Consider the following 26,293-nt stretch of genomic DNA (forward strand, 5'->3'; position numbering starts at 1 on the left):
GATAGAATGACTGTAAAAAGGAAAATTAAAAAAGATTTTTAAAAAGGAATTGGTAAGATAAGATGGTTGAAAAAGTAAAGAATAAAAATTAAAAAAAATAGAAAAAGAAAAAAGTAAAGAAAATTTAAAAAAATAATTTTAAAAGACTAAAGAATCATGGGGAAGAAAACATGAATTCTATGAGCTGTATTCCCCTAGTGCTGGAGTTTTGCAGTTCTCATTGATTGGTAATCATGTTCTTGGCTGGATGTTCAGGCTTATCTTCTGGGGAAAGGGACTGTTGCGGTGATTCTCAAATGCCTTGCCTGAGGCAGAATTGTGCTGCCCTTGCCAGGGGCCAGGTTAAGAGATCTGCTTGGGTTTCCTCCCAATAGCTTTTGTTCCCTGAAAGCGTTCTGTACAGCTTTGGAGGATGAGAGTGAAAATCTCCCAATCTCTGGTCCTGGAGGAGCCGAGAATTCGGGGGCCCCACTCCTCAGTGAGCCCCCAGAGAAAAGCTGTCAATCACTCCTATCTCCCTGGTTTCCAGCCAGACTCTGTGCTCACCCGGCCTGAGACCAAGCATTTCTATCTCTGGCACATGACCCTGTTTGGAGTCTCCAAATCTAGATTACTGTGGCGTGCTCCTGTGTTTCTTCTCCCAGGGGAGGAAGGGGAGTCTCCCAGATCTGCCCCTTGTCAGGTCCCTGATCAAAGAGCTGTCACCCGCCTATGTCACAGATCATGGTTTATGGCAACCCCAACCTGAGAGCCCACTCCTTGGCTCCGTCTTTGCAGCTGGCTTCCCTACTCTGATACCTGGGAGCTCTGATGCACTCATGCACCCCCAGTCTTTCTGTGACCCTGAGGGTCCTGAGACCACACTGTCTCAGTGAGGGTTCTGTCCCCCACTTAGACACTGGAGTGACATCCCTCAGCAGAGCAGATTTCTAAAAGTTCCAATTTTGTGCTCTGGGCTCTATCACTTGCCAGTAGCCGGCTGAGGGAGGTTTCCTCCCTCCACGGTCTATCTTCCCGAATATTGCCTCAGATTCACTTCCCCACACATCCTACCTTACAGAAAGTGGTCGCTTTTCTGTTCATAGAATTGCTACTATTCTTTTCTTCAACCTCCTGTTTAGTTTGTAGGTGTTCTGAATGGTTTATTAACTATCTAGCTGAATTCCTGGAACCAAACAAAATTTAGGTATCCTACTCCTCTGCCATCTTGCTCCTCCACCCCAAGAGTATCATTCTAAGTAAAATAATTCAGACAGAGAGAGATGAATACCATATTATTCCATTTAGATATAGAATCTAAAGAAACAAAACCAACTAATGAGCCAATGAAAATCAGAAGCAGATCCATAAATACAGAGAGCAAACTGATGGATGCTAGAGAGCATGGGGAAAGGGAATGGGCAAAATGAGTCAATGGGAGTGGGAGATACAGGCTTCTAGTTATGGAACGAATAATTCCTGAGGATAAAAGATACAATGGTATTATAATAGTGATGGTATGTAGATGGTAGCTACACTTGTGGTAAGCATAGCATAATGTATAGACTTGTTGAATCATTATGTTTTACACTTGAAACTAATATAACATTGTGTGTTGACTCTACTTCAATTTAAAAAACCCACAATACCATTCATATTTTCACTCTAAAAATGAAATACTTTCTATAAATATAACAAAATATGTACAAGATCTATAGGAGAAAAACTCCAAATACTGATGAAAGAAATAAAAAATATGTTGAGTAATATTCCATTTTAATGGATAGAAAGACTTAATACTGTCAAGATTTCAATACTTCCCAACCTGATGTATAGATTCAATGCAATCTCAATCAAAATTCCAGCCAGTTATTTTATGGCTATTGGCAAGCTAATTATAAAGTTTATATGGAGGTGCAAGAGACCCATAATAGCCAACACAATACTGAAAAAGAACAAAGTTGTGGGACTAAAACTATCCAATTCAAGACTTAACTATAATGCTACCACAGTAATCAAGACAGTGTGATATTGGCAAAAGAATATACAAATAGATCAATGGAGCAGAATAGAGAGCCAATAAATAGACCCACATAAATGTAGTTAATTGATCTTTGACCAAGGAGCAAAGGAAATACAATAAAACAATAATAGTCTCTTCAACAAATGGTGTTGGAACAACTGGACATCCACATACAAAAAAATCAATCTAGACACAGACGTTATACTCTTCACAAAAATAATTCAAAGTGGATCACAGATATAAATTTAAAATGTAAAACTATAAAATTCTTAGGAGATAACATAGAAATTCCAGATGACGATGTTTGGTGTTGACTTTTAAGTTGTAACACCAAGGCAAGATCCATGACAGAAAGAATTGATGAACTAGATTCCATTAAACTTAAACATCTCTGCAATGAGAAAGCACTGTCAAGAGAATGAAAATAAAAACCACAGCCTGGAAAAAATATGGTTACAAAAGACACATCTGATAAAGGACTATTGTCCAAAATACATGAAAAATAAGAAAATAAACAACTCAATTAAAAAATGGGACAAATACCTGAATGGACACCTAGCCGAAGAAGATAAATAAATGACAAAAAAGCAAATTAAAAGATGTTCTATATCATATATCATCAGGGAAATACAAATTAAAGCAAGATATCACTACACACCTATTCGATTGGCCAAAATCCAAAACATGAACAATACCAAACACTGGTAAGGATGTGAAACAACGGGAATTCTCACTCATTGCTAGTGGGCATGAAAAATGTATAGCCACTTTGAAAGATGGTTCGGCAGATTCTCACAGAAGTCAATATATGTTTGCCATATGATCTAGCAATCATCCTTATTTATATTTACCCAAAAGAGTTGTAAACTTATGTCCATATAAAAACCTGTGCATGGTTATTTATAGAAGATTTCTCCATAATTGCCAGTACTTGTTAACAAACAAGATGTCTTTCTGTAGGTGAATGAATAAATAAACTGATATATCCAGATAATGGAATATAATTCAGTGCTAAGAAGAAATGAGCTATGAAAAACAACGGAGGAACCTTAAATGCATATTACTACATGAAATGGCCATTCTGAGAAAGCTGTATACCATAAGTATGATACTAATTTCCATGACATTCTGACAAATGCAAACTATAGAGACAGTAAAAACATCAGTGTTTGCCAGATGTTAGGTGGGAGGGAGGGATGAATAAGTGGAACACAGAGGATTTTTTAGAGTGGTGTAAACACAATGAATGATACTATAATGATGGAGACATATTATAGGTTTGTCCAACCCTTTTGAATATACAACACCAAGAATGAACCCTAAGGTAAACTATGGATGTTGGATGATTATCTTAAAGTGGGTTTATCCTTGACAAAAAGAGGGTTTATCCTTGACAAAAAGAATATAACGTTCTGGTGAGCGATGTTGATAAGGAAGGAGAGTCTGCATGTGTGGTGGCAGTGGCCATATGGAAAATCTCTGTACCTTAATCTAATTTTATAGTAAGCCACTAACTGCTTAAAAAAATAGTCTTTTTAAAAAAAGATCAGTGGCTGCCAGAGGTGAGCAGAGAGGGAGAAATGAATAAACAGAGGACAGAATTTTTAGGGCAGTGAAATTACTCTGGATGATACTATCATGGTGAACACATGTCATTACATATTTTAAAAGACATATAATGTGCAATACCAAATATGTACCCTAATGTAAAATATGGACTTTGGATGGTAATATCATGTCAACATAGGTTCATGAGTTCTTACAAATGTACCACTCTGGTGTGGGATGTGGACAGTAAGGAGGCTTTGCATATGCTGGGGTTGGGAGGATATGCAAAATCTGCGAGCCTTCCATTCAATTTTGCTGTGAACTTGAAACTGCTTTAAAAATAAAGTCTATTTTAAAATTTTAATAGTAAGTATTTTTTTTAAGATTTTTATTTGTTTATTTAAGAAAGAGAGAGATAGAAACAGCACGAGAGGGGAAAGGGTCAGAGGGAGAAGCAGGCTCCCCGCTGAGCTGGGAGCCCGATGTGGGACTCGATCTCGGGACTCCGGGATCATGACCTGAGCCGAAGGCAGTCGCTTAACCAACTGAGCCACCCAGGCGCCCTTTAGTAAGTATTTTTTTGTGTGTGTGTTCTGTGAGTTTTTTTCTAGTGAATTATCAAATTTCAGAGGTAGTGGGAATCCCTGACTCTATGGCCTGATGGTCATATGTGAGAGGGCTTGAGAACATCCAAACTTTTAGCTGGTGTCTGAAATAAAGTCTGTCTTGTTGGGGGGGTATATCCCCTAACCTGTGAAGTTTGGCCTAACTCCAAGTAGTTTATCTTAAAAGTAATTGCAGACTGAAACAAGATAAAATAGAAGGCAATTAAAATTGAGCATGATCATCAAATCACTTTATGAAGTTTGTCTTTATTTTAGATTCTCCTAAAATTTTATTTATTACTGACCTTCTGTTTCAGAGGATCATTAGGATTTTCTGACAGTGACATTATGAGGATTTTACACTTTAATTTTCAAGACTTCCAATGAATAATTAGCCTTCATTGTTTACATCCATTCACTCTTTTACCTGCAGACCAGTCTCCACATTCCAGCAAGAGTGATTTTTACAAAATAGATGACATGGGGGGAATACATGATTCCATGGGGGGAAAAACACCTTTAATAGCTTCTCAGTGCTCTAGAGATAAATACCATGAGTCTTAAGATGGTCTCTCATACCCTTATGATGGAGTTCTTGGGTTTTTCCTTCAACCTCATTCCTGCCAAGTCACAAATATCTCCCTACACACAAACCACAGCAGCCTTCTTTCTGATCCACAAATATGACATGAACTTTCTCATCATGACAGTCTTCCTAAATTCTGTATCCTTGGAGTCAACCATTAGGAGAAGAGAGCCACACTGCCAGCATGATGATGCCAATATGAAAGATGGGAAGGAAGAGACGAGAGGTACTTCAGAAGTCAAAGAGACAGTCCCTGTTGACAGACTGTTTCGGAGGGGCAATTCACCCCAAACAATGATAAAAATGGAACTAATTGCTATGAAATGAGATAGTTTGGGTTCAGCTTCCCATAATTAATGTACTGTGTGAATGCTTAATTCTCTCTCATTTTTCTTTATTCAATTTAGTGAAAAAATGATTAAATGTTAGAACAAAAAAATTTTCCTTCCTTAGTATAAAGGCATTATTCACCTATCATTTTCCCTGATGCCTTCTCCAGTAATCTAAATGTATTAATTAGACTTCACTATAGACTAGAAGCATAAAGACATATTTGACATATTTGTCCCATATGACACTATTTAAGGGTTATAATTATCAAAAAATACCAACAAAAAAACATAGATTATGCCTGAATAGCTGTTTGAGAAATACTACCTTGTAGTGATTTCTTACTTTTGATCCAAGTCTAGTTGCTAAATTAAAGATTTGTCATTTCACATATGAAATCAATCAGAAATTTTTACTAATATTTTTTTCTACTAAACACTCAAGAGTAAACAAAGGTAGCAAACATAGATGTTACAAAGAGAAATGCCATGGAAATAATCTGTTTTCTAGTGTTAGAATCCTTTGGGAATGGCAAATTAGGACCTTGTTACTCTTCTGCTGTTAATTTTATTTCTAAAATCCAAGGCTTCCATATGTCTTCTCCTCTCCAGCCCTCTCCCTTCAAAGGGAAGGCCAAGGGGCCTCATTTCCCCAAAGTCTCTCCTGCCTAGCCTGGAGATGTTACTACAAAAAATAGGTTAAATAAATAGACTTAAAAAATTAATTACATATTGGGGCACCTGGGTGGTATAGTCACTTGAGCTCCCTTCTCTTTGATTTGGCTGAGGTCATGATCTCCAGGTCGTGAGATTTAGCCCTTGTCCGGCTCTGTGCTCAGTGCAGTCTGCTTGAGATTCTCTCCTCCTCCCTCTGCCCATTCTGCTCATGCTCTCTCTCTCTCTTAAAATAAATAAATAAACCTTTAAAAATTAATTACATATTAAGATAAAATATAAAGGAAATCAAATTACATAAATTCATTTCATAGAAAGATCTATTTTGTTTTTCTTATGTATTCTCTTGAATATATAAAATAAATAGGTGAAAAGAGTGATTTCAATTCTTTAAATGCTGTCCTAACACCATAGATTTTTTTTTCATTTCTTAATTCCAAGAAACAGATTTTTTTTAAATTAAGTAAACTAAACAAATGTAAGGATAAAATTTATAGGAAATGAAATTGCATCTACATGGTTTTGCATAGATAGTTTATACATGTATCCTTCTTTTAAACTCTGGATTATGAAATAATATCAGTGAAAAAGTGATTTCATTTTTTTAAACTATTTTTGAGCTTAACATATATTCATATATTTTTAATTTCTTATTCTGAGGAATCAAAGATGCAACCTCCAAACTCTATGAAAGGCAACATATTTTAGGAAGCTCATTTAGCTATTTATACTATTCAATGAATAGCAAAAACAAAGCTTTATCAAATTACATACTCTAAAAGTCTATGCCTGTAGTGAAGGTCATAAGGACATCTATTTGAGGGCAAGTTAAACCTAATATAGCCTTGAAGTATGTCTGTCTCTTTTAAAGATAAAAATTTTGAAAGATCTCAGATACGTTAGAGAAGAAAAGTCTTATCTTTTATTAAAAATCAACATTACTTCACAAAATATATGTAGGCTGGGTCCATTTAGAGACCTGCCAGGATCCTCCAAACTCATATTACAGGAGTTTAAATCTCTCCAGAGGGCGGGGCAGGGAGCAGGAGATAAACATTACCTGCTGAATCCCATTCAGTTCTCAGACAATATACTGACTGTGTACCTGGCAGTGTACCCAGTCATGGTGTATGACGCAATAAATACCATGGCTTCCTGACCTGGAATTAACTGAAGAGTTTTGAAAAGTTAATGTGATTTACTCATAGTATGATTTGGAAGGGAAGTCGGTCCAAAATGAGTTAAGTATTGACTGCAAAAGCAACTCCACATTGTGGGAGCTGTGCCAGATTGTAGAAGAGGATAAAAGTCTGGCCTCCACTGCACTCCCCAACCTGTAATTTCTGAAGTTACAAGAAAAACTTTAACTTTGAAACTATTTCAGAAAGCCCATAGGGAGAAAAGTACACTATTGAAAAGACTTAACAGTGAGATTTTGTATATGATATGTTGGGTACTAAATATGGAAATAGTATCTTTGCAGTAATTAAGGACTTGGGAAACATCTAGTATATTTCTGTATATTTTAATAATTTAAATAATATTTAATAATATAATAATATATAATTATATATAATATATTATATATAAATATATATATTGTTTTTAAACTTATAATATTATACATATAATGTATATAATATATATAATATATATTTTATATTATATATATTATATAATTATAAATATATCTATAATATGTATATTTTATATAGATATAATATATAATTATATATTTTATATATCATATGTTATTATATATGATATATAATTATATATTATTATATATCATATATTATTATATATAATATAATAAATAAAGGATTAGATATTCTTTTGTACTGCTCAAAATTTCTGCAAGAGAAATATTTCAGGGCTCAGATCTTTGCAATTAAATGATGATTATGAAGAATACCTGTGCCCAACACAAGTGTCTGACAGGGATTTTATTTTCCATTTTGTATTTTACTATTAATGTTAGGATAAACTGGCCATCTCCTCATTAAGCAGGAATTATCCTTCCTATATGCTGAAGGGTGGTATAACTATGCCCTTGATGCTAAAAAGCTTTGAGAAATAAATAGCTGTGAAGTGCCAATTTTTCCTCTTTTCAAGTATCACTTGGTAACAGTAAAAATCAACTTCCTTTCAGTTAGTCCCTTCATAATCCAATTATAACTTCAAAGTTTATGTTATGTGTACTAACAAGAAAATTCAGAGAAGACATGTCATTTTCAAGTTAATAACTTAATATAGAAAGAAATTATTTGAAACTTGACTTTTATTTCCCACAAAATTATTGACATTTTGATACATTAAAGTCATACAAAATATGGAATTGCTTTTTGATAGCAGCCATTTTATATGTATCACTTGATAACTTGTTCCGAAGATCCTGCAGAAGATCCTGTGTCTTGAAGAGGTAAACATTTCTTGCTTTTACAAGAGATAAATTGAAATTTTTGATTTAGACTAAAACCAGTTTGTGGCTCAATTGAATCACCATGTGGCCCTACTCTGTTCAGTCATTCAGACTTCCCCATTTCCCAACATTTTATTGCTGTGATGTATGATGATTAATTAAATGGGGTTATTTCTGAAAAAGATAAACCCTGACACTTCCTCCTGCTGATTCCAATGCTTTTGGAAACCTTAGCACTGTAACTAAATTAGAATGTCAAAATGTGCTGATGACCTTTGCATCGAAGAGAACTATAAGGAAGTTAATAGGAATGGGCTATTTAGACTGTAATTATCTTATTAACCCAAGCATGTGCTATAGCCAACAATAATGTATAGCAAGCATTTTATTATCACAAGAAGTGGAAGAAGATTCACATAGTTAAGTAGTCAGTGTGCAAATATTTGCCTATCCTTATCTTCAATATAGTCTAAAAGAATTAGAAAAATAAAATAAAGCAAAATAATAGAAATTTTAACACATCACACACACATATGCACGCGCGCACACACACACACACACACACCAGATATAGATATTCTCCCTTCATTTTTCTCTTTCCCTTTCCTCAGTTTCATTTTTTTATTGGACTCTACCAACTCCATATTTATTAAAAATAAGTTAACTGCTAACATTTATTATTGAAAACTAATGCTGTTAATAAAATGGTTGATACAACTAGATTTTAATTTCATATTAGAGTATCTAGTTTTATACTATAAAAACAGCTAATTGTTTTTAAAGTATGCATAAAGACTCTAAGGAAAGGAGGGCTTGGGATATGTGGAAAGGAAAGAATTAAAAAGTGACAGAGCAGAGAAAAGTGAAACTCTAAGAGGAAGGACCTGTGCGGCAGTAAATGTGATTTGGCAGAGGAGGGAGGAACAAATGGCTCATGTGTGAGAAGACACACACTTAGAGAAATTCCAAGCAGCAAAGTTGTGTATATATATAGAGACAGCTATCTCCAAGAAAAATATGTGTCTCCTTGGTAAGCCCCAAATTGCTCCAGTCTCCAAAACCTGATAATTATCTGCTTCATATCTAATTCCATCTAATTAAACACAATGTGGATTTCCTCCCTGCCTCTGGTTGGTTTTCCTGAATCAGATCAATCAGCCAAAGTTATCCAGAAACTCCCAGATTACATCCAGAAACCTGATGTTATTATTAACAGCATTCTCTTTTACTCTTACCAGTGCTAAGAATTGGACAATAAATTATATGGTCATTTAAATATATTGTGGAAATAAATGAAGACCAATCAAGCAAGAACAGGCAGAAACTATTCAGAGTTTGCAATAGCAAGGGCGTCAGCCACCACCGTTTGCATTTTGGGAGAGACTCAAAAGCAGGAAGGGTAGTTTAAAAGCTTTATAGTGGGAAAAAGGGAAGGCTTCAGTTACACTCTAAGAAGGTTTTTCGCAGGGGAAAGCTAGAGGTGCACTACCAGAACCAGACATCCTACATGGTAGAGTAGGGGGCATATTTGGTTTTCTCTGATTGGTCCTAAAATGGAAGGAGGGGGGAAATTAGGCAAGCTAGTAGTTATGGATGGAGTCCCAACCATTTTTAGTCTATAATTGCAAAAATTGGTTCCTGCAGATTGTGGGTCAGAGTTCAATTTGTATATATGGCTTGGCCATTGTCAGTTTTTTCCTTTGAGCTCTCAATAGCTGCTCAGATTAGTGCTTCTTTCTTCAATCATTTATGCTCTTCCTTTGAGCAGGATGCTGAGATATAACTGACCTGTGAATGAATAACTATGCAGTAACTGTCTGTATCTAAATTACATCAAGTAAGATATAATTGCTTGGGGACAATGACCATGTTCATAAATTGCTTATCTAGATTTATAGTTAAACATCAAAGTTGTAAATAAAACCTTTTTCTTTAGAATGCTAATGCTCAAGAATGCAGGTTACTTTTTTTCTTGAACTTTGGTTTCCATATCTGTAAGATAAAGTATTTGAAACACAGGATACCTGAGCCCCTGTCGAGCTCTCACACGCTATGCTTATGTGACTTGACAAAACACACTTTGGAAGTTTAAGGATGCCAGTTAATTTAGACTTCCAGTGTGATTATTCCTTTGGCATTCAATTTTCTATTTGCCTTTTGAGTAATAGACTCCATCTGAATGAGCCTGCCCCATTCAACAGTACCCAACAAATGCAATTTTTTAAAAAATTATTACTTAATTGTTTCTAATTAATCTCTGTTCTATCCCCACTCTCCCCATACACAAAAGTGCCTAAAATATTTATTTTTTTCTTCAATTGGTCCTAAATTTAAATATGACATGAGGGAAAGTAATTAATCATAAAAAATAAAACCTTTAAAAAGCTAATAAGGGAAAAGAAGAAAGCAAACTTCAGTTCACAGATAATCAGTTCTCCTTATTAAATATTCAGAAGTTGCACTCTGCATGGATGCTACAGAAACCTCAATTTAAAAATACTGAATCCTGGGACCACTGTTAAAGTCCATCAGGGAAATCCAAACACTGCCTCCATAAAGAAAAACCACAATTAGTGAATTATTAACTATCAACAAAATATTCAATATGAAAAATAAATAGCATAATGCCTACTTATCTCTTAATAATATATGTAAGGGAAAACTTTGAGAACAGGCCAATGTAGAAAAAATAACTAAAGAAAAACATTAAGGTAGTAGAAATAATAGAGGTGGGGGAGGAATAAAATTTTGCCTTTTTGTGTTTTACTTTGTCAAAAAATAAATGTTGTTAGTTTTAAGGTACATTTTGTGCATTAAGGGTGAAACTCCTATAAGGTGGCTATACACAATATATAAAAAGATTTTCTGATTTTTCTGAGACAACATTTGAAAGATTCACTTTGAAAGATTCACTTTGAAATAGAAAAGATTCACTTATAAAATTTATAAATATTTTAGATCTTCACATAAGATGTAATTGTTTTAACAAATTTCTAAAATCTAGAAAATTAAAATTAACATGATTTGTAATCAATATATAAAGACTGTCAGCATTTATATTTTTTAATATTTCCTTCATGTCTGTTCCCTTCAGTGCATGTTCATAGTATGTAGTGTGCTTGCTTTAGTGGATTTTATAAAATAGAATAGCTTGCTTATATAATATTTTATACTGAATTTTTAAGTTGACCTTGTGAATTTTTCAGCATCATTGTTTTTAATAATTGCATACTGGTCTATTTTAAACTTTAAATTTCCAATTTTATTCTCTTATAAAAAATAAGTCAATATATTTACTTATATGGATAATTCATGAAATCACTTACACTTCTTTCTTTTTTTCATTTTGTATTTTACAAAATTATTAGAGCGTATGGATTTTATGGAGGTACTTGACTCATATTTTCATATTAATATTCACAAAATTTAGACCAACCAGGTTTATTAAAAAACTCACAAAACAATTGTAAACACGGCATATGATCAGTTACAGAAATATCTGACCGTTTGATAGGTGACAATATCCCATTTATTTTTTTAAAAAGGGATAACTATTGGGGCGCCTGGGTGGCTCAGTCGTTAAGCGTCTGCCTTCAGCTCAGGTCATGGTCCTAGGGTCCTGGGATCAAGCCCCACATCGGGCTCCCTGCTCCGCGGGAAGCCTGCTTCTCCCTCTCCTGCTCCCCCTGCTTGTGTTCCCTCTCTCACTGTGTCTCTCTCTGTTAAATAAAATCTTTAAAAATAAATAAATAAAAATAAAAAGGGATAACTGCTAAAAAAAAATGAATAAAATGAATAAAAAGGAGTGACTGCTAAAACCATTTCATTAGTCACTAATATGTTCTGGAGGTTCTTAAAGATTTTACTTCTAAAATGCTATCTTGGGCTGCATATTATTACTTTGAGTATTGAGATAATTAAAAACAACTGCATTGTAATGTTCCAAGTTTGCAGTAGCATTAATTGTTTGCATTCCAGCAATTATAATATTTCAAACCTGGAATATAATAATACTCAATAGCCCCATTCTGAAAATGTTTGGGGTTTCTCAATAGGAATTTAATGGTTGCAACTTCAGAAGCTTGGGTTTTAGCTTTCAAATTCTGTCTCCATTTTTAGATGCTGCCCCTGAGTTCATTCACAGAGTGACTTTGATTAGTTTTTATATTTACTGGGCTTTTAAAATATACAGCATGAACTTGGCTAGTCATTTATCCCATTTGGGTTCTGCTTCCACAGTTTGACGAGGTAGAATATTTATTAGAATTCTCTCATAAAGTTTCTTTATAGCAAATTGACAGAATTTGGAGCACGTTTCAACATTAATGTCCTTTGATTCTAAAGGGCCAATATTTCACCTGCTACTTTCTTGTATGTAAAATTAATGATATTGCAGGATATAGTGTTAAAATAAAACAGAAAAGTGAACAGGACGTGAAAACAGAAGATCTGAATTATGTTTCCAATTTTGTTGCTTACTCCATGACACCTTAGTATGATAAAATTTTTATAAGTTTAGAAGTCTTTCCTCAAAGTGGGTAATATATCTTTCTTAATTCAATTTACAATAGTATCAAAAACAATAACATAGAAATTAACTTAACCAGGGTGGTGAAAAATTTGTAAAATGAAAACTATAAAATGATGCTGAAAGAAACTAAAGAAAACATAAATAAATGGAAAGCCATCCATGTTCATTGGTTGGAAAACTCACTATTGTTGTCAATACTGTTCTAAGCAATCTACAGATTAATTGCAATCCCTATCAAAATCCCAAGGATGTTTTTTGCAGAAATAGAAAAATCCATTCTAAGATTTATATGGAATCTCAAGGAACCCCAAATAGCCAAAACAATCTTGAAAAACAGAACAGTCTTTTCAACAACAGCTCTGGGGAAAACTGAAAATCCACATACAAAAGAATGAGGTTGGACCCTTACCTTACACCATATACAAAAATGAATTTAAATTATCACAGACCTAAACTTAAGAGATAAAACTATAAAATTCTTAGAAGAAAACAGGGGAAAAGATTTATGACATTGGTCTCAACAATGATTTCTTGGATATAATGCCAAAAGCATAGGCAACAAAGAATAGACACATGGGATTTTATTAAAATTAAAAACTTTTGTGCATCTAAGGATGCTATCAACAGAATAAAAAGACAACCCACAGAATAGGAGAAATATTTGCAAATTGCCTATCTGATTAGGGATGATATCCCAAATATATTAAAAACAAACTCCACAACAACAAAAATCAATTAAAAAATAACCGGAGATGAGTGAACAGTTTTCCAAAGACACACAAACAGCAGCACATGAAAATGTGTTCGACATCACTGTCAAGGGAATGCAAATCAAAAGCACAATGAGATACCACTTCATACTCATTAGAACAACCATTATTTTAAAAGGTAATAATAATAACAAGTGTTAGTGATAATGTAGAGAAATTGGAACGCTTGTGCACTGGCAGTGGGAATGTAAAACAGTGTTGCAGCCACTATAGAAAAAAGTAACGCAGTTCCTCAAAAAATTGAAAATAGAATTACCATATGATCCAGCAATCTCACTTCTGGGTGTATACCTAAAATAACTGAACCCAGGGACATGAATGGATATCTTTACATCCATGTTTATAGCAGCATTATTCACAATTGACAAAAGGTGGAACCAACCCAAGTGTACACTGACAGTTGTATGTATAAACAAAATATGGTACACTCATAAAATGGGAAAGATTATTCAACTTTGAAAAGGAATGCAATTCCGATACATGCCACCACATGAATGAACTTTAAAGACATTATGCTAAGTGAAATAAGCCAGTCAAAAAAGACAAGTACTGTATGATTCCATTTATATGAGGTACCGGGGGCAGTCAAATTCATAGAGAAAGAAAATAGAATGGTGGGTACCAGGGGCTGGGTGAGGTAGGGAATGGGGATTTACTTAATGGGTCCAGAGTTTGTTTTACAGATGAAAAATGTTCTGAAGATGGATGGTACTGATGGTTACATACCAAGATGATTATATTTTATGTAAGTGTAAATGTATACTTACAAATGATGAAAACTGTAAATTTTGTTATATTTAAAACAATTTTATTTTTAAGTCAAACACAAAAATCAAATGCTGCAGAGAGAAGCATTTTAAATGGCACAAAGTTCAAGCTAGTGTAATACAGATGAGTCAATGTTTTGAAAGGCCCTCAAGTACTTAGGTAATTAAAACAAAATTAAGGAAGGGGAAGAGGTGCATTCCTTTCAAATAATCTCTGTTGGCTTTATAGGAAACGAAGTAACTGCTAAATGGCTGAGTCATCAAGAGGATTACTCATATTTACAACTTTGAAGCTTGCTTATAAAGTTTTCACTTGAAGCATTTATTTGACATTGACAGCAGCGTGAACAATTACAGTTTCCAATAAAAATCTCATGTTCTTTGTACTTTGAAAATATACTAACAAAGTGGAGGAACTCATAAACATTAAATAAAGACCATTCAATGGTCACACTGGCATTTTGTTATTTTGTTAATAAATATAACTATAGGAGTTAACCTGTAAACTTATCTTTAAAATGCATTCTGTGCTATGGTGAGTGCTGTGAGTTGTGTAAGACTGTTGAATCACAGACCTGTACCTCTGAAATGAATAATACATTATATGTTAAAAAAAAAAAGAAGATAGAGGGAAGGGAAAAATGAGGGGGGTGGAAATCGGAGGGGGAGATGAACCATGAGAGACGATGCACTCTGAGAAACAAACTGAGGGTTCTAGAGGGGAGGGGTTGGGGGGATGGGTTAGCCTGGTGATGGGTATTAAAGAGGGCATGTTCTGCGTGGAGCAATGGGTGTTATGCACAAACAATGAATCATGGAACACTACAACAAAAACTAATGATGTAATGTATGGTGATTAACATAACAATTAAAATTAAAATTAAATTAAATTAAATTAAAAAATAAAATTAAAAAAACTAATGATGTAATGTATGGTGATTAACATAACATAATAAAATAAAAAGATAAAATAAAATGCATTCTGGAAAACTAAAACAATCACAAAATTAAATGTGTTGAAAAAATAAAAAAATTATTTTAGAATGCATGTGTGTGGGTTTATCCCCCTTAAGGTAGGGATATATAATATAAGATAGGGTATATAGATTTTTTTTTTCTTCTCAACAAAGTTTTTATCTTATTGTTGTGGAAGTAGTTGCTATGTAGAATAATGTTGGATTCTTAGTTGCCAGTATTGGAAACATACTCTAACTTAAGTAGATAAGGAAATTATTAAAAGAGGTGTGACTCAAGTGTTCAGAAAAATCAAAGAACCAACTTTGGGAGTTACATATCTAAGAGAAATGCTACAATAATGCCAAATAACCCTTCAATTCACTCCTGACAGCTTGTACTCCTAGACGCTGAGCTAGTATTTCCACTGCTATACTCACTTGCGATTAGATGTGGCTCCTGTGGCCATGCTTTCTGAGATGGGTTATGTTAGGCCCCTGCTGTTCACCTAATTTGTAATTTCAATCAAGGGGTGGGCATAACTGACTTGAGCCCTCAAAATATACAAACATGGAAAGCTAGAAGAGTAAAGAACTGGTATTATCAACTTCGATCATGAAAGATGAAGAAATGGAGGTCAGATGTTAGTGGAACAAAATAAAAAATGTCAACAACAGGATTAAGCACTAAAAAAAAAAAAAAAAGATTCAGAGGGGTATGTCAAAATGAAGGTTTTATTATTAGTCTGCTGTATGATACTTAACATTTGACCAAGATGTCCTTAGTGTTCTCCTCAGCTTGACTAAACTTTAAGCAGGTTTCTTCCTGACTTTAGGTCCCTTAGAGCATTTACTCTAGAAAACTTACAAGTGTAAATTATTTCCCTCCCCCTTTGAGATATAAATATTTTTCCAGCCTTTTGCCAGTTTCATATCTGAGGATTGTCATTCTCAAGGACATGGGAGTCATTCCTTGGAAATATAATCATCAAGAAAGTTAGGGCCTCTATCTCCTGCTCTCTGTGGGAGGGTAGGAGCCTAACTTTAATAAGTACCAATTAGCAAACTCAGATGGGCTTAATCATATGATCAAACTCCCCACTAATGTCCATCCTACTATTTTTCCATTAGCTCACCCAAGCACCTTTTATATTAATGGAGTTCAACCTCTCTCCCTATTGCAATAGTTTTGATCTCTACTGCAATATCTTTTTTTTTTTTTAAGATTTTATTTATTCACTTGTCAGGGAGAGAGAGAGCACAAGATCAGCAGGCAAAGGGAGAAGCAGGCTCCCTGCTGAGCAAGGAGCCTGATGTGGGACTTGATCCCAGGACCCTGGGATCACAACCTGAGTCGAAGGCAGAAGCTTAACTGACTGAGCCACCCAGGTGTCCTGTTACTGCAATAATCTTGAATAAAGTCTTCCATACCCATTTAGTTCCATGTAGTGCAATGTTTCTCTGACAGAAATGATTAAAATATGTATGATTATATCAATGAGTAGATACAAATATGATATGTAGGATAAATGTATACATACACACATACACATATTACATGGCATATCTATTTACTTATGTCCTATTAAAATGTAATTTTCATAAGAAGATAAAATTATGACTCACATGCAGATATAAAAATGAACTGTGTTGAAAAACACATAAAGAACATTTACTCTTGTTTTTTAAAATAATGCTAAAAGGCTGAAATATAATGTAAGTGGCTATAAATAAATGAATCTATTATTTCCTTATGCTTACAGAACAAGTGTTTCTTCCTGTTTTTGCACCTCTGTCATTATGACTTCTAAATATTTTACATAGCTTTCTCCATGATTGTGTTTTGATCAACTTCCTGGCAGGGCTGGGGACTTGCTCATTTCTGCTTCTAGCATATATGTTGCTCAGATTTTGTTGTTTTTGTTTTGTGGAATTGAATAGAACAGAAGAATGGGATATTCCTCTGGGGAAATGGGCTCTTGAGGTGACTCACAAAATAGCATAATGTTTTTTGGATTTTGCTTTCTTAGCCTTGCAGTGGAGACCCCCTAAAATACAATCTGAAAGGATATTTCAAAGTCCATGAAAATGTGTTACTTACTGAGTGTGGGAGTGCTATAGTTCTCAATGCAGTACTGCGATATTCATGTCCAACTTTGGCCCAAGAGAAGGAATGCAGTGAATTTCTAATTAGATTTTCTTACATGGGAGTGATGAATCATAATTTTAATTCTTGATATATGGCATTTTAGTATTCTGACCTTTCAGTAAAGGTACATGCTTGATTAGAAAACATTTCTGTCTTCTGGAAGACAGAGTTGTAAATGGTAAAAGCAATGAAATAAGCCCCCAACTCAATATAGACTCTCCAAAGGTCAAGATGAAGCAGCCTATCTATTTAACTGCATAAATATATGAGTCATTCATTGAAGTACAAGGCAGTTTCATGACAAAGATCATAAAACAAAAGCAATGGCTCTATATTGAGTTTATAGTCTGTATTAATAAGATAAAATTCCATGTATTTTTAATATACATATATGTAATATTCTAGAAACTATAATTCTGTAGGTGGTCTTCTTTGCCATAACATGACAGCAATTTTTATTCTATAAAGTTTGACAGATATTCCATTAGTTTAATTTAAGAAGGCTGCCAATGAATTAAAAAAGTTTCATCAGCAAGAAAGGGATTCCTAATAGCTTCTTAAAAGAAAAATTTACCTTATTCAAGCTTGTTGCTGTTTTGCTTTCCTGTGAGAATTAATGGAGTGTTTTCTGTTCTCTTGAATTATTAAGCTTCCTGATATATTTTCTTTAAACCACTGTCTGTAAAGGCCACCTTCAGAATTGTTGCCTCAGCACAAATAAGTGAGTTTGAAAAAAACAAAAAGAAACCAAAACTATTGGCTTAAAAGTTTATATTTGAAAGAAAAAAAAAGGAAATGTCATCATTAGACTTTTAGTGTTTATATTGCATATTCTTAAATCATATATTGGGACCTCTATAAGATATTTCTAGTTACCTGAAGGGAACTTTTTAACTTTTTGAATATTTTTATTCACTTCAATTTATAAAATGGGAAAAGCTAGTAGAGTTTTTTAAAAGTATTAGGTATTTCAATAAAACAGAGGAGATACACGTTCCTAAATCCTAGAAATTGCTATTTGATCTGTTTAAATAAGGTTTTGTTGGGTTTTAAAAATATAGTTTTCCTTATATTAATTTTATATATACAAAAGGACCAATTGTTTCAATTCTTATTCCCCATTTAATCATACTACTGAACAAAAGTTCTAAAAAGCCTTTTTGCCATAGGGCACCTGGGTGGCTCAGTTGGTTAAGTGACTGCCTTGGGCTCAGGTCGTGATCCTGGAGTCCCAGGATCGAGTCCCGCATCGGACTCCCTGTTTAGCAGGGAGTCTGCTTCTCCCTCTGACCCTCCCCCCATTCTCTCTCTCAAATAAATAAATAAAATTTTAAAAAAATTTAGAAAAAAGCCTTTTTGCCATAATTCACAAATATTTTTATATTTGAAAATCTATTACATCAATATTCTCCTGCACATCCTATGTACTTCTTATGTAGAGCTAACTTTTCTCAATATTTAATTGTCCTTTTCTGGCTTTCATGGAATAAATTAACCTGATCTCATTATTTATACCTTTGACCTACATGTAGGGCAATGGGATTTATGTGTGATGTTCACTGGTACTCTTAAGCAGAATGCTCATTTTCTAACATGAATAAGACATTCAGAACATTTTTTTCAGATCTCATCGTTTTGCCATTCATGAGAATGAAGTATCTTAATGTAACATAGGAATAAATGGGAAAATTAGCAGTAATTTAAATTATAATACAATAAGATATCTTTTGTGGGAAAAAATGTGAATTATGTACATTTGTTAAAGATAAAATAAAAACACCAAGATTATAGATCTTTAAAGGCTTCAAAACACTATAATAATATTGTCTAGTGAAACTAAACAAGATTGCTGGGGTAATATAGTAAGACTATTGTGCCCATGTTAAACAAATGAGAACACAGAGAAAAATGAAGAAAAATTAAAAAAAAAAAGGCATATATGACTTGCATGGATCTGAAAAGCAATTTAGTGACTGAAGCAATCATTTCATAATGGCACTAGGTGCAAAAGGTTCAAAGCAACATTTTCTCTCAAACTTTCAGACTGCTCAAGTGTAAACAATGTAGCAGTAGTAGTCCATACAAGTTAACATAAAGGGGACTGGAAGGAGAACCTGGGGTAGTAAGTGTTTAGTGTGGGAAAGGGACTGTGTTGGAAGTAGATAGCTCAGGATTGTTCCCATTCAGAGGAAGTAAAAACATTGTGATTCAGTTTGTAGCTATCAAAGCAGCCAGGGTCATTTTAGTTTTAGAGAGAGGTCTCCATATGTAAAAATTCTAACCCCTTCTTTGACACTTTATCCATTTTTCAGCATATCATTTAGGAATCAAGTCTGCTTTTATAATGAGCCTGACCTTATCATAAAACAAGTCAGCAATTAGCAGAGGCAGTTTAGGCATCCTTAGCAAAGGAGGTTGAATTATTAACCACTTCCTCGAAAACAAAATTAAAAAGACAGAATTTCTGACAGTATATCAGAACAGGGAAGGGCTGGGGAACAAGTGGTTGGGACAGCCTGGTGTGAGGGCGAGATCCCAGATATAGAAGGCTGATTAAGCACTGGATATTTGGAAACATGGAATGAATAAATGGAATTAAAATTTTGATTCACAGTGCAATGGTTAAAGAATGTCTTTAAGTCTCTTGTATACCCTCTAGATGACAACAAAGGCCAAATTATTCTTTAGAGATTCTCTTTTATTTAAGCATGTTAAAATTTATCAGTTTTTTTTTTAAGGGAAGGTTTTCAGTTAATTCTTTTCTATATTACTATGCTTTGCTGAATGTGTTTTACTGGTTGTCCCCAGAGCACAAGAGTAATCTCTATTCCACCCATAGTTAATCTGGGTGTCCAGACTGATGATACCACATGTGTGCTAATGAGATACAAAAAGATCTCTTCCTGGTATATTGAGGTTTTCTGAGGAGAGATGGGTAGCCTCCTGAGCTGGTCTGACCTGGCTTGAGCAAGGACTAGGTTTCAGACTGCAGATGGGCGTGGGAGCAGGGAAAGGAAGGATGTTTTTGTGGGCTCAGATTTCCATGGGTTGAACTTCCTCACCAATGATAATAAGGGAAGAGCAAGCATGCAGTGTCATTTTTTCATCGAAATGTGGGGCAAGAAGAGAAGTGAGAAAAGTAGTCAGCATTCAAATATCAAAACTTGATCTGATTATCCTTTTTAAATGGATAAATAAAAAAATACAATTTTATTTAGAGACAGAAACATCAGGAGTAAAATAAAAATCGAACTATCTTCTACTTTAATTTTCCATTTGAGTCAGGAGGCCTAATAGAAACTTTCTTCTATACACCCCCCTGACTGAAATGGACAGATCATCTAAGCAAAAGATCAACAAGGAAATAAAGACTTTAAATGACACACTGGACCAAATGGACTTCACAGACATATTCAGAACATTCCATCCCAAAGCAACGGAATACACATTCTTCTCTAGTGCCCATGGAACATTCTCCAGAATTGATCACATCCTAGGTCACAAATCAGGTCTCAATCGGTACCAAAAGATTGGGATCATTCCCTGCATATTTTCAGACCACAATGCTTTGAAACTAGAACTCAACCACAAGAGGAAAGTCGGAAAGAACTCAAATACATGGAGGCTAAAGAGCATCCTACTAAAGAATGAATGGGTCAACCAAGAAATTAAAGAAGAATTAAAAAAATTCATGGAAACCAATGAAAATGAAAACACAACTGTTCAAAATCTTTGGGATACAGCAAAGGCGGTCCTGAGAGGAAAGTATATAGCAATACAAGCCTTTCTCAAGAAACAAGAAAGGTCTCAAATACACAACCTAACCCTACACCTAAAGGAGCTGGAGAAAGAACAGCAAATAAAGCCTAAACCCAGCAGGAGAAGAGAAATCATAAAGATCAGAGCAGAAATCAATGAACTAGAAACCAAAAGAACAGTAGAATAGATCAACGAAACTAGGAGCTGGTTCTTTGAAAGAATTAACAAGATTGATAAACCCCTGGCCAGACTGATCAAAAAGAAAAGAGAAATGACCCAAATCAACAAAATCATGAATGAAAGAGGAGAGATCACAACCAACACCAAAGAAATACAAACAATTGTAAGAACATATTATGAGCAAATCTATGCCAGCAAATTAGAGAACCTGGAAGATATGGGTGCATTCCTAGAGATGTATCAACTACCAAAATTGAACCAGGAAGAAATAGAAAACCTGAACAGACCTATAACCACTAAGGAAATTGAAACAGTCATCAAAAATCTCCCAAGAAACAAAAGCCCAGGGCCAGATGGCTTCCCAGGGGAATTCTATCAGACATTTCAAGAAGAATTAATACCTATTCTCCTGAAACTGTTCCAAAAAATAGAAATGGAAGGGAAACTTCCAAACTCATTTTATGAGGCCAGCATTACCTTGATCCCAAAACCAGACAAAGACCCCATCAAAAAAGAGAATTACAGACCAATATCCTTGATGAACATGGATGCAAAAATTCTCAACAAAATACTAGCCAATAGGATCCAACAGTACATTAAAAGGATTATTCACCATGACCAAGTGGGATTTATTCCTGGGCTGCAAGGCTGGTTCAACATCCGCAAATCAATCAACGTGATACAATACATTAACAAAAGAAAGAACAAGAATCATATGATCCTCTCAATAGATGCAGAAAAAGCATTTGACAAAGTACAACATCCTTTCTTGATCAAAACTCTTCACAGTGTGGGGATGGAGGGTACATACCTCAAGATCATAAAAGCCATCTATGAAAAACCTACAGCGAGTATCATTCTCAATGGGGAAAGGCTGAGAGCCTTTCCCCTAAGGTCAGGAACGCGGCAGGGATGTCCACTCTCACCACTGCTATTCAACATAGTATTAGAAGTCCTAGCCACAGCAATCAGACAACAAAAAGAAATCAAAGGCATCCAAATCGGCAAAGAGGAAGTCAAACTCTCACTCTTTGCAGATGATATGATACTGTACGTGGAAAACCCAAAAGACTCCACCCCAAAACTGCTAGAACTCATACAGGAATTCAGTAAAGTAGCAGGATATAAAATCAATGCACAGAAATCAGTGGCATTCCTATACACCAACAACAAGACAGAAGAGAGACAAATCAAGGAGTCTATCCCATTTACAATTGCACCCAAAACCATTAGATACCTAGGAATAAATCTAACCAAAGAGGCAAAGGATCTGTACTCAGAAAACTATAAAATACTCATGAAAGAAATTGAAGAAGACACAAAGAAATGGAAAAACGTTCCATGCTCATGGATTGGGAGAATCAACATTGTGAAGATGTCAATGCTACCTAAAGCAATCTACACATTCAATGCAATCCCCATCAAAATACCATCCACTTTTTTCAAAGAAATGGAACAAATAATCCTAAAATTTGTATGGAACCAGAAGAGACCCCGAATAGCCAGAGGAATATTGAAAAAGAAAAGCAAAGCTGGCGGCATCACAATTCCGGACTTCCAGCTCTATTACAAAGCTGTCATCATCAAGACAGTATGGTACTGGCACAAAAACAGACACATAGATCAATGGAACAGAATCGAGAGCCCAGAAATGGACCCTCAACTCTATGGTCAACTTATTTTTGACAAAGCAGGAAAGAATGTCCAATGGCAAAAAGACAGTCTCTTCAACAAATGGTGTTGGGAAAATTGGACAGCCACATGCAGAAGAATGAAACTGGACCATTTCCTTACACCTCACACAAAAATAGACTCCAAATGGTTGAAAGACCTAAACGTGAGACAGGAGTCCATCCAAATCCTAAAGGAGAACACAGGTAGCAACCTTTTCGAGCTTAGCCGCAGCAACTTCTTCCTAGAAACATCGCCAAAGGCACGGGAAGCCAGGGCAAAAATGAACTATTGGGATTTCATCAAGATAAAAAGCTTTTGCACAGCAAAAGAAACAGTCCACAAAACCAAAAGACAACTGACAGAATGGGAGAAAATATTTGCAAACGACATATCAGATAAAGGGCTAGTATCCAAAATCTATAAAGAACTTATCAAACTCAACACCCAAAGAACAAATAATCCAATCAAGAAATGGGCAGAAGACATGAACAGACATTTCTCCAAAGAAGACATCCAAATGGCCAACAGGCACATGAAAAAGTGCTCAACATCACTCGGCATCAGGGAAATCCAAATCAAAACCTCAATGAGATACCACCTCACACCCGTCAGAATGGCTAAAATTAACAAGTCAGGGAACGACAGATGTTGGCGGGGATGTGGAGAAAGGGGAACCCTCCTACACTGTTGGTGGGAATGCAAGCTGGTGCAACCCCTCTGGAAAACAGTATGGAGGTTCCTCAAACAGTTGAAATTAGAGCTACCGTTCGATCCAGCAATTGCACTACTGGGTATTTACCACAAAGATACAAATGTAGGGACCCGAAGGGGTACGTGTACCCCAATGTTTATAGCAGCAATGTCCACAATAGCCAAACTGTGGAAAGAGCCAAGATGCCCATCGACAGATGAATGGATAAAGAAGAAGTGGTATATATACACAATGGAATATTATGCAGCCATCAAAAGGAATGAGATCTTGCCATTTGCAACGACGTGGCTGGAACTGGAGGGTGTTATGCTGAGTGAAATAAGTCAATCAGAGAAAGACATGTATCACATGACCTCACTGATATGAGGAATTCTTAATCTCAGGAAACAAACTGAGTGTTACTGGAGTGGTGGGGGTGGGAGGGATGGGGTGGCTGGGTGATAGACTTTGGGGAGGGTATGTGCTATGGTGAGCGCTGTGAATTGTGCAAGACTGTTGAATCACAGATCTATACTTCTGAAACAAATAACGCAACATATTTTAAGAAAAAAGGAAAAGAAGAAGATAACAGGAGAGGAAGAAAAGGGGAGTATGTCAGAGGGGGAGACGACCCATGAGAGATGATGGACTCTGAAAAACAAACTGAGGGTTCTAGAGGGTAGGGGGGTGGGGGGATGGTTCAGCCTGGTGATGGGTATTAAAGAGGGCACGTTCTGCATGGAGCACTGGGTGTTATGAACAAACAATCAATCATGGAACACTGCATCAAAAACTAATGATGTAATATATGGTGATTAACATAACAATAAAAAATTTGAAAAAAAAAAAAGAAACTTTCTTCTATAAAATGATCCCCTCTGATGACCTATTTGAATTGCACCTACTTATCCTTAATAATCACTGCTAATGACAAATGTTTTCTATTCCATAAAGCCCTACCTTGAGTTTCCAAATGGAGTTTAATTTCCCCCTCCATGTTTCCTTAGTGACTCATTTATATTTCTACTGTAACACTTCCCATTCTCTGTATTTGTTACATGTTGTTGAATTATGGTCTTCTTACTCTCCAGAATTTAGGATGGAAGTCTAAAGCTTAGACAAAAAGTGTTATTAAGGACCTTGAGCTATCATTCATTTGCTCATTAAGATCCACTACACAACTTTCTCCATCTTTCTGCATTCCTCTCTCTACCCCACATGAAACACATTGGATTCTCTTGCCCTCTGGGTCTTGTTTGGTTTTAGCCAATGGGGAACACTGGAAGATACAGAAAGGATAAGCAAGGGAGGTATGTGGTTAACTTTGGAGTCACTGCAACCTCTCTACTCTTTCTTCTATAGTTTTTGATAAATGCTTCCTCTTTCTTTCTTTCTTTCTTTCTTTCTTTCTTTCTTTCTTTCTTTCTTTTGACAGATAGAGACACAGCGAGAGAAGGAACACAAGCAGGGGGAATGGGAGAGGGAGAAACACGCTTCCTGCTGAGCAGGGAGCCCGATGCAGGGCTCGATCCCAGGACCTTGGGATCCTGACCTGAGCCGAAGGCACCTGCCTAATGACTGAGCCACCCAGGCGCCCCCTTCCTCTTGTTTCTTAAGGTTGTCAGATCCTGAGGGTGCTGTCCACGCTTTCTGATTCTCTTCACTCTGTCCATGAGTGGCACTCTGTCCCACTTTGTCAGATGTACTCTTATTAAACTCTGTTTGAAAAAATATTGAATGTGTCATTTATTTGCTGTCATGAACCTGATTTATACATATTCCAAGATTATTGACAAATGTTGCACAAATCTGTGCAGGAATCACCAAGGAATAAAACAGACAGACTTAGAACCTTTAGCTTTATTACTCATGAAAGTTTTTAAGAGGAGACCAGAGATTCAGAAAGAGATTCATTGATAAATTTTATGAGTGCTCTGGTTATTCTCTTCTACTCCCCGAACTGTAGATATATAGGTTGTTTGTAAGAAGGAAAGCCAGGCACTTCAGTCTTAAGTTACAGAATTCCTAGTTGCAGAAATTATTGAACCATCTTCATATAGCTTTTTTTTAAGATTTTATTTATTTATTTGACAGAGAGAGACACAGTGAAAGAGGGAACACAAGCAGGGGAGTGGGAGAGGGAGAAGCAGGCTTCCCGCTGAGCAAGGAGCCCAATGCAGGGCTCGATCCCAGGACCCTGGGATCATGACCTGAGCTGAAGGCAGACGCTTAATGACTGAGCCATCCAGGCGCCCCCACTTCATATAGCTTCTTGAATGCAGTATGGTGTATATTGTTGCTGTAACAAATTGCCACACTAAGTGGTTTAAAGCAATATACATTTATTATCTAATACTCCTAAGGTCAGAAATCTGAAATGGGTCTTTATAGGACTAAAATCAGGGTATGTTTAGAGCTCTATTCTTTCTATAGCTCTCTGTTCCTTGCTTCTTTTCAGCTTTTAGAAGCTGTTTGCATTCCTTGTCCAAATCATTCCAAACTCTGCTTCCATTGTCACATCTCTTTCTCAGCTCTTGTTTCCATTTTGTATGGACCCTGGTGATTACACTGGGCCTACCTAGTTAATCTTTGATAATCAATTGTCATTTCAAGATTCTTAAGATAATCACATACATGAAATCCTTTCTGCCA

This window comes from Callorhinus ursinus, unplaced genomic scaffold, assembly GCF_003265705.2.
Source record: "Callorhinus ursinus isolate GAN/ISIS: 27379988/994484 unplaced genomic scaffold, GSC_fseal_2.0 scaffold39, whole genome shotgun sequence".
Lineage (NCBI taxonomy): Eukaryota > Metazoa > Chordata > Mammalia > Carnivora > Otariidae > Callorhinus > Callorhinus ursinus.